The sequence below is a fragment of the Hordeum vulgare genome, chromosome 2H, assembly GCF_904849725.1.
Source record: "Hordeum vulgare subsp. vulgare chromosome 2H, MorexV3_pseudomolecules_assembly, whole genome shotgun sequence".
Classification (NCBI taxonomy): Eukaryota; Viridiplantae; Streptophyta; class Magnoliopsida; order Poales; family Poaceae; genus Hordeum; species Hordeum vulgare.
The window spans coordinates 664,848,813-664,859,276 of NC_058519.1; positions in this window are offsets into that span (position 1 = coordinate 664,848,813).

Here is a 10,464-nt window from a genome sequence, read left to right on the forward strand (position 1 = left end):
AGCCTCTATGATCCATGGTGCACGACAATGCCAAAGCTTCAGATTTTTTTTTGTCTCTTGCTGAAGTGAGATGCAAGCAGGAGGCTGCCAATACCCCCATGCAAGCATACTAATTTTAGATTAACATAGGATTGACGTTTGATAGCCCTATATGCGGGTTTTGCAGGATGCCCTGCATGCAGCCCCTACATGCATCCTTAGTGCAGATGGGTTTTATTTTTATTATCCATATGACACTAATTCTGAAAGGGAGATTGGTACAAGGTCTTGTGTTTTTTATCATATTTTCTTTGACCTTGGACATCTATACCTACTTGTCGGGTGGATCAAAATATTATAGTATATTTAAAAAAATCTTGAAATTCAGAATAATTCTTTGAGTTACCAAGTTTTTTGACAACCATGATATTTTTTTAAAAATATGAACATGGTTTCAACTTGTGAACAAAGAAGAAATATTTTCTTGCATTTGTGAACAAATTTTCGAAATCATGCGATAACATATGAACATAATGTGGTCATCGTCATTGAAGATGGTGGTTTTTTTCTCCCGTCGCAACGCACGGGCCCTTTTGCTAGTAATAACAAAGCAGCTACTACGTCGTGGTCAAATTTACAGAAATATCCCTCGCTCTTTCGATATTCAACCTGCAATACGCTTTTAAGTTAAAAAAGGTTTCATTTTTTTACATAACCCCCTTCTCGGCTTATCCATTCCCGTCCTGGCGAGGGGCCTTCTCGCCGGCGATGGCCCGGCGACGGCGCGTGGAGGCGGAGAGGACCGGGTGTGACGAGTGTGGCGATGCGGACGGCCGGGCCGACATTTGGCGGTGCGGGAGGCTAGCGGGCAGAGGCGGCGCGGCGACGGGGATGGTCAGGCCGGAGCACGGCAAGGCCGGGCCGACATTAGGCGGCGCGGGAGGCCGACATGCTCTCTTGTGGTGAGTCATCGAGGCTGCGAGGCTTCACGCCGTGGTGCGTTGGGCTGTTGCCGGTGGTGCGTTGCCGTGGCGGTGGTGTCCGATTAAAAGTACAAACCGTGTCCTTGTGAAACTCAAATTGATGAAGTGCCCGTCCTGGATTGCTGCTGGATGCTATAAGAAGGACACTACCTCGGCTGAAATCTTCATCAGGTCAATTGCCACGAAACTATCTCCATCGGGTCAATTGTCCATGAGACATCCAATGTCGCCTCCTAGTTCGTGATACGTCCATTTTGCATCATGCTTTCATGTTGATATTTATCGCTTTATGGACTATTATTATACTTTGTGGTACCATACTTATGCCTTTTCTCTCTTATTTTGCAAGGTTTATTTGAAGAAGGAGAATATCGGCAGCTGGAATTCTGGACTGGAAAAGTAGCAAGTCTGAGTCCTCTATTCTGCGCAACTCCAAATGCCCTGAAAATCAACGTGGAATTTTTTAGGAATATATAAAAAATAATGGGCGAAAGAAGTGCTAGAGGGGAGCTCCCAGGGGCCCACAAGCCTGGTGGCCGTGGCCTGCCTCCCTGGCCGCGGCTACAGGGCTTGTCGGCACCCTGGTGGCCCGCTGGCCCCCCTCTTCTGCTATATGAAGGGTTTCGTCCGGAAAAAAAAATCAGGGCAGAGCTTTTTCGTGGATTCTCCGCTGCCACGAGGCGGAACTTGAGCAGAACCAATCTAGAGCTCCGGCAGGATGATCCTGTCGGGGAAACTTCCCTCCCAGAGGGGGGAATCGTCGCCATCGTCATCACCAACACTCCTCTCGTCGGAGGGGAGTCATCTCCATCAACATCTTCATCAGCACCATCTCATCTCCAAACCCTAGTTCATCACCTCTAACCAATCTCCGTCTCGTGACTCCGATTGGTACTTGTAAGGTTCCTAGTAGTGTTGATTACTCTTTGTAGTTGATGCTAGTTTGATTACTTGGTGGAAGAGTTGATGTTCAGATCCTTGATGCTACTCATTATACCTCTGATCATGATTATGATTATGCTTTGTGAGTAGTTACTTTTGTTCCTGAGGACATGGGATAAGTCATCCTAATAATAATCATGTGAATTTGGTATTCGTTCGGTATTTTGATATGTTGTATGTTGTTTTTCCTCTAGTGGTGTTATGTGAAGGTCGAATACATAACACTTCACCATTATTTGGGCCTAGAGTAAGGCATTGGGGAGTAGTAAGTAGATGATGGGTTGCTAGAGTGACAGAAGCTTAAACCCAGTCTATGCGTTACTTCCTAAGGGCTGAATTGGATCCACTAGTTTAATGCTATGGTTAGACGTTGTCTTAATTCTTCTTTCGTAGTTGCGGATGCTTGCGAGAGGGGATAATCATAAGTGGGATACTTGTCCAAGTAAGGGCAGTACCCAAGCGCCGGTCCACCCACATGTCAAACTATCAAAGTAACGAACGCGAATCATATGAACATGATGAAACTAGCATGACAGAAATTCCCGTGTGTCCTCGGGAGCGTTTTTCCTCTTATAAGACTTTGTTCAGGCTTGTCCCTTGCTACAAAAGGGATTGGGCCACTTTGCTGCACCGTTGCTATTACTTGTTACTTGTTACTTGTTACTTTTCACCTGCTACGTTTCACCTCACTACACCATCACTTGTTACCGCTACTTTCAGTGCTTGCAGTTATTACCTTGCTGAAAACCGTTTATGAGAGCCTTCTGCTCCTCGTTGGGTTCGACACTCTTACTTATCGAAAGGACTATGATTGATCCCCTATACTTGTGGGTCATCAAGACTCTTTTCTGGTGTCGTTGCCGGAGAGTGAAGCGCCTTTGGTAAGTGGAATTTGGTAAGGAAACATTTATATACAGTGCTGAAATTTATTGTCACTTGTCACTATGGAAACTGTTCCTTTGAGGAATTTGTTCGGGGTATCTTCACCACGAAGGGAAGCACGAGGAGTTGCTCCTCAACCTAAGGTACCTACTGAAAATATCTTTTATGAAATTCCTTCGGGTATGCTTGAGAAACTGCTGGCTAATCCTTTTACACGAGATGGATCATCACATCCAGACTTGCATCTAATCTATGTAGATGAAGTTTGTGGTTTATTTAAGCTTGCAGGTTTGCCCGAGGATGAGGTAAAGAAGAAAGTCTTTCCTTTATCTTTGAAGGATAAGGCGTTGACATGGTATAGGCTATGTGATGATACTGGATCATGGGACTACAATTGGTTGAAATTGGAATTTCATCAAAAGTTTTATCCTATGCATTTAGTACATCGTGATCGGAATTATATTTATAACTTTTGGCCTTGTGACAGGAAAAGCATAGATCAAGCTTGGGGGAGGCTTAAATCAATGCTATATTCATGCCCCAATCATGAGCTCTCGAGAGAAATTATCACTCAAAACTTTTATGCTCGGCTTTCTCATGAAGATCGTACCATGCTTGACACTTCTTGTACCGGTTCTTTTATGAAGAAGGATATTGACCACAAGTGGAATTTATTGGAAAGAATCAAGCGTAACTCTGAAGATTGGGAGCTTGAAGAAGGTAAGGAGTCAGGTATGAATTTCCAGTTTGATTGCGTTAAATCTTTTGTTGAAACAAACACTTCTAGAGATTTTAGCGCTAAGTATGGACTTGACTCTAAGATAGTAGCTTCTCTATGTGAATCTTTTGCTGCTCATATTGATCTTCCCAAAGAGAAGTGGTTTAAGTATCATCCTCATGTAGAAGTCAACATAGTTAAACCCAATCTAGTTGAAGAGAAAGTCATTGCCTATAATGATCCTAATGTTCCTTGTGCCTACACTGAGAAACCACCTTACCCTGCTAGGAAAAAGGATTATTCTAAAGCTCCAACTGTGATACGTAGGGGTTACATTAGACCACTTGCACCCCCTGCGGAAATTAGAGTTGAACCTAGTGTTGCTATTATCAAAGATCTCTTAGCCGAAGACATAGACGGGCATGTTATCAAATTCTGTGAGGACTCCGCTAGAATTGCTAAACCTCACGCGAAAGACAAATACGGACCTGTAGTTGGCATGCCCATTGTTTCTGTCAAGATAGGAGATCACTGTTATCATGGTTTATGTGATATGGGTGCTCGTGTTAGTGCAATACCCCGGTCCCTATATGATGAAATCAAAGATGAGATTGCACCTCCTGAGTTAGAACCCATTGATGTCACTATTACGCTAGCTAATAGAGACACTATCTGCCCTGTGGAAATTGTGAGAGACGTAGAAGTCCTGTGTGGTAAGACAAAGTATCCTACTGATTTCCTCGTCCTTGCTACTGCACAAGATAGCTTTTGTCCCATCATATTTGGTAGACCCTTTCTCAACATTGTCAATGCTCATATTGATTGCATTAAACAGACTGTCACTGTTAGTTTCGAGGGTGTGTCTCATGAATTTAACCTCTCCAAGTTTGGAAGACAACCCCATGAAAAAGAGTCGTCTGGTAGGGGTGAAATCATTGCTCTTTCCTCTGTTGTCGTGCCTCCTACGGATCCTTTAGAGCAATATCTGCTTGAGCATGAAAATGATATGCATATGGATGAAAAAGGTGAGATAGATAAAATTGTTTTAGAACAATATCCTATTCTTAAGAATAATATGCATGTTGAACTGCTTGGGGATCCTCCCCCACCAAAGGGTGATCCTGTGTTCGAGCTAAAACAGTTACCAGATACACTTAAGTATGCCTATCTTGATGAGAAGGAGATATATCCTGTTATAATTAGTGCTCACCTCTCGAATCACGAAGAGAAGAAGTTATTAAAAACTTTGGGGAAGCATTGTGCTGCTATTGGATATACTCTTGATGATCTTAAGGGTATTAGTCCCACTCTATGTCAGCACAAGATTAAAACCGATCCTGATTCTAAGCCAGTCGCTGATCATCAACGGAGGTTAAATCCTAGGATGAAAGAGGTCGTGAGAAAAGAAATATTAAGGCTTCTGGAAGCAGGAATCATTTATCCTATTGCCCATCGTGATTGGGTAAGTCCAGTACATTGCGTACCTAAGAAGGGAGGTATCACCGTCGTTCCTAATGATAAGAATGAACTAATCCCACAGAGGATTATTACTGGCTATAGGATGGTGATAGACTTCCGGAAACTGAACAAGGCAATAAGGAAAGACCATTATCCTTTGCCGTTTATCGACCAAATGCTAGAAAGGCTATCTAAACACACACACTTCTGCTTTCTAGATGGTTATTCAGGTTTCTCGCAAATACCTGTTGCACAATCTGATCAGGAGAAAACCACTTTCACCTGCCCCATCGGTACCTTTGCTTATAGACGTATGCCTTTTGGCTTATGCAATGCACCTGCCACCTTTCAAAGATGTATGATGGCAATATTCTCTGACTTTTGTGAAAAGATTGTTGAGGTTTTCACGGATGATTTCTCCGTTTATGGTTCTTCCTTTGACGATTGCCTTAGCAACCTTGATCGAGTCTTATAGAGATGCAAAGATACCAACCTCGTCTTGAACTGGGAGACATGCCACTTCATGGTTAATGAAGGCATCGCCTTAGGACACAAAATCTCTAAGAAAGGCATTGAAGTTGATAAGTCTAAGATTGATGCAACTGAGAAAATGCCTTGCCCCACAGATATCAGAGGTATACGATGTTTCCTAGGTCATGCTGGTCTCTACAGAAGGTTCATTAAAGACTTCTCTAAGATTTCTAGGCCTCTTACCAACCTCTTGTAGAAGGATGTTCCTTTTGTTTTTGATGAGGATTGTGAGGAAGCTTTCGAAATACTCAAGAGGGCCTTGATAACCGCACCTATTGTTCAACCACCTGATTGGAACTTGCCCTTTGAAATCATGTGCGACGCTAGTGATTATGCTGTTGGTGTTGTTCTAGGACAAAGAGTTGACAAGAAGTTGAATGTTATTCACTACGCTAGTAAAACTCTAGACAGTGCCCAAAGAAACTATGCTACTACGGAGAAGGAATTTTTAGCAGTCGTGTTTGCATGTGAAAAGTTCAGATCTTATATAGTTGACTCCAAAGTCATTATTCACTCTGATCATGCTGCTATTAAGTACCTTATGGAGAAGAAGGACGCTAAGCCTAGGCTAATCAGATGGGTTCTCCTGCTACAGGAATTTGATCTCCACGTTGTTGACCGAAAGGGTGCTGATAACCCTGTAGCAGATAACTTGTCCAGGCTAGAGAATGTCCTTGATGACCCACGACCTATTGATGACAGTTTTCCTGATGAGCAATTGAATGTCATCCGTACTTCACATAATGCACCGTGGTATGCTGATTACGCAAACTATATCGTAGCCAAATACATACCACCCAGTTTCACCTACCAGCAAAAGAAGAAATGCTTCTTTGATTTGAGACACTACTTTTGGGATGATCCTCACCTTTATAAGGAAGGAGTAGATGGTGTTATTAGACGATGTGTGCCTGAACATGAACAGGGACAGATCCTGCAGAACTGTCATTCTGAAGCCTACGGAGGACACCATGCTGGAGATAGAACTGCTCATAAGCTATTGCAATCAGGTTTCTATTGGCCCACTCTCTTCAAGGATGGACATAAGTTTGTCTTGTCTTGTGACGAATGCCAAAGAATAGGGAACATCAGTAAACGTCAGGAAATGCCTATGAACTATTCACTTGTCATTCAACCATTTGATGTTTGGGGCTTTGATTATATGGGACCCTTCCCGAGTTCCAATGGGTATACTCACATCTTAGTTGCTGTTGATTACGTCACTAAGTGGGTAGAAGCTATCCCCACTAGAAATGCCGATCACCACACCTCTATTAAGATGCTTAAAGAAGTCATTTTCCCACGATTTGGAGTCCCTAGATATCTGGTGACTGATGGCGGTTCACACTTCATTCATGGTGTTTTCCGCAAGATGCTCGCTAAGTATGATGTCAACCAAAGAGTTGCATCTCCTTATCATCCTCAGTCTAGTGGTCAAGTGGAGTTGGGTAATAGGGAGATCAAATTGATCTTACAAAAGACTGTCAGTAGATCCCGAAAGAATTGGTCTAGCAAACTTGACGATGCACTATGGGCTGTTGGGGAACGTCGCATGGGAAACAAAAAATTTCCTACGCGCACGAAGACCTATCTTGGTGATGTCCATCTACGAGAGGGGATGAGTGATCTACGTACCCTTGTAGACCGTACAGCAGAAGCGTTAGTGAATGCGGTTGATGTAGTGGAACATCCTCACGTCCCTCGATCCGCCCCGCGAACTATCCCGCGAACAGTCCCACGATCTAGTGCCGGACGGACGGCACCTCCGCATTCCGCACACGTACAGCTCGACGATGATCTCGGCCTTCTTGATCCAGCAAGAGATACGGAGAGGTAGAAGAGTTCTCCGGCATTGTGACGGCGCTCCGGAGGTTGGTGATGATCTTGTCTCAGCAGGGCTCCGCCCGAGCTCCGCAGAAACGCGATCTAGAGGTGATACCGTGGAGATATGTGGTCGGGCTGCCGTGGCAAAAGTTGTCACAAATCAGCCCTAAAACCCCACTATATATAGGAGGAGGAGGGGGGAGACTTGCCTTGGGGTCCAAGGACTCCCAAGGGAGTCGGCCGAGCCAAGGGGGAAGGTCTCCCCCTCCCAAACCGAAATCTACTTGGTTTGGAAGGTGGAGTCCTTCTTCCCTTTCCCACCCCCTTCTTTTTTTTCCTTTCCTCTTTGATTTTCTTTCCTATGCGCATAGGCCTCTCTTGGGCTATCTCACCAGCCCACTAAGGGCTGGTGAGGTACCCCAAACACCCATGGGCTTCCCCGGGGTGGGTGGGCCCCCCCGATGAACTCCCGGAACCCATTCGTCATTCCCGGTACATTCCCGGTAACTCCGAAAACCTTCCGGTAATACAATGAGGTCATCCTATATATCAATCTTCGTTTCCGGACCATTCCGGAAACCCTCGTGACTTCCGTGATCTCATCCGGGACTCCGAGCAACATTCGGTAACCAACGATATAACTCAAATACGCATAAAACAACGTTGAACCTTAAGTGTGCAGACCCTGCGGGTTCGAGAACTATGTAGACATGACCCGAGAGACTCCTCGGTCAATATCCAATAGCGGGACCTGGATGCCCATATTGGATCCTACATATTCTACGAAGATCTTATCGTTTGAACCTCAGTGTCAGGGATTCATATAATCCCGTATGTCATTCCCTTTGTCCTTCGGTATGTTACTTGCCCGAGATTTGATCGTCAGTATCCGCATACCTATTTCAATCTCATTTACCGACAAGTCTCTTTACTCGTTCCGTAATACAAGATCCCGCAACTTACACTAAGTCACATTGCTTGCAAGGCTTGTGTGTGATGTTGTATTACCGAGTGGGCCCCGAGATACCTCTCCGTCACACGGAGTGACAAATCCGAGTCTCGATCCATACTAACTCAACGAACACCTTCGGAGATACCTGTAGAGCATATTTATAGTCACCCAGTTACGTTGCGACGTTTGATACACACAAAGCATTCCTCCGGTGTCCGTGGGTTATATGATCTCATGGTCATAGGAACAAATACTTGACACGCAGAAAACAGTAGCAACAAAATGACACGATCAACATGCTACGTCTATTAGTTTGGGTCTAGTCCATCACATGATTCTCCTAATGATGTGATCCCGTTATCAAGTGACAACACTTGCCTATGGCCAGGAAACCTTGACCATCTTTGATCAACGAGCTAGTCAACTAGAGGCTTACTAGGGACAGTGTTTTGTCTATGTATCCACACAAGTATTGTGTTTCCAATCAATACAATTATAGCATGGATAATAAACGATTATCATGAACTAAGAAATATAATAATAACTAATTTATTATTGCCTCTAGGGCATATTTCCAACAGTCTCCCACTTGCACTAGAGTCAATAATCTAGTTCACATCACCATGTGATTCCAACGAATCCAACACCCATATAGTTATCGGGTCTGATCGCGTCTTGCTCGTGAGAGAGGTTTTAGTCAACGGTTCTGAAACTTTCAGATCTGTGCGTTCTTTACAAATCTTTATGTCATCTTATAGATGTTGCTACTACGTGCTATTCGGAAATGCTCCAAATATATATACTCTACTATACGAATCCGTTTCACTACTCATAGTTATTCGGATTAGTGTCAAAGCTTGCATCGACGTAACCCTTAACGACGAACTCTTTAACCACCTCCATAATCGAGAAAAATTCCTTAGTCCATTAGTTACTAAGGATAAATTTTGACCGCTGCTAGTGATTCAATCATGGATCACTCTCTGTACCTCTCAACAGATTTTGAGTCAAGGCACACATCAGGTGCGGTACACAGCATGGCATACTTTAGATTCTACGGCTAAGGCATAGAAGACGACCTTCGTCTATTCTCTTTATTCTGCCGTGGTCGGGTTTTGAGTCTTACTCAAATTCACACCTCACAACGCAACCAAGAACTCCTTCTTTGCTGATCTATTTTGAACTCTTTCAAAAACTTGTCAAGGCATGCATCTTGTTGAAACTTCTATTAAGCGCTTTTGATCTATCTCCATAGATCTTTGATGCTCAATGTTCAAGTAGCATAATCCGGGTACTCCTTTGAAAACTTCTTTCAAACAACCTTGTATGCTTTACAGAAATTGTACATTACTTCTGATCCACAATATGTCAACCACATATACCTATCAGAAATTCTATAGTGCTCCCACTCACTTCTTTGGAAATACAAGTTTCTCATAAACCTTGTACAAACCCAAAATCTTTAATCATCTTATCAAAGTGTATATTCCAACTCCGAGATGCTTGCACCGGTCCATTGAAGGATCACTGGAGCTTGCATACTTGCTAGTATCTTTAGAATCGAAAAAACCTTCTGGTTGTATCACATACAATTTTTGCTCAAAGAAACCGTTGAGAAAACAATGTTTTGACATCCTATGTGCAATATTTCATAAATAATGCATCAACAACTAACATAATTCTAACAGACCTTTAGCATCGCTACGAGTGAGAAAGACTCATCATAGTCAACAGTTTGATCTTGTCGGAAACATCTTTGCGACAAGTCGAGCTTTTCTTAATAGTGACTTATCACCATCATCGTCTGTCTTTCTTTTAAAGACCCATCTTTACTCAATAGTCCTCTGACCATCAAGTAGTTCTTCCAAAGTCTACACTTTATTTTCATACATGGATCCTCTCTCGGATTTCATGGCTTCCAGCCATTTGTCGGAATCTGGGCCCACCATCGCTTTCTCCATAACTCGTAGGTTCACTGTTGCTCAACAACATGACCTCCAAGACAGGGTTACCGTACCACTCTGTAGTAGTACGTGACCTTGTCAACCTACGAGGCTTGTAGTAACTTGATCTGATGCTCGATGATCACCATCATCAGCTTCCACTTCAATTGGTGTAGGCGCCACAGGAACAACTTCCTGCGCCCTGCTACACACTGGTTGAAGTGATGGTTCAATAACCTCATCAAGTTCTAC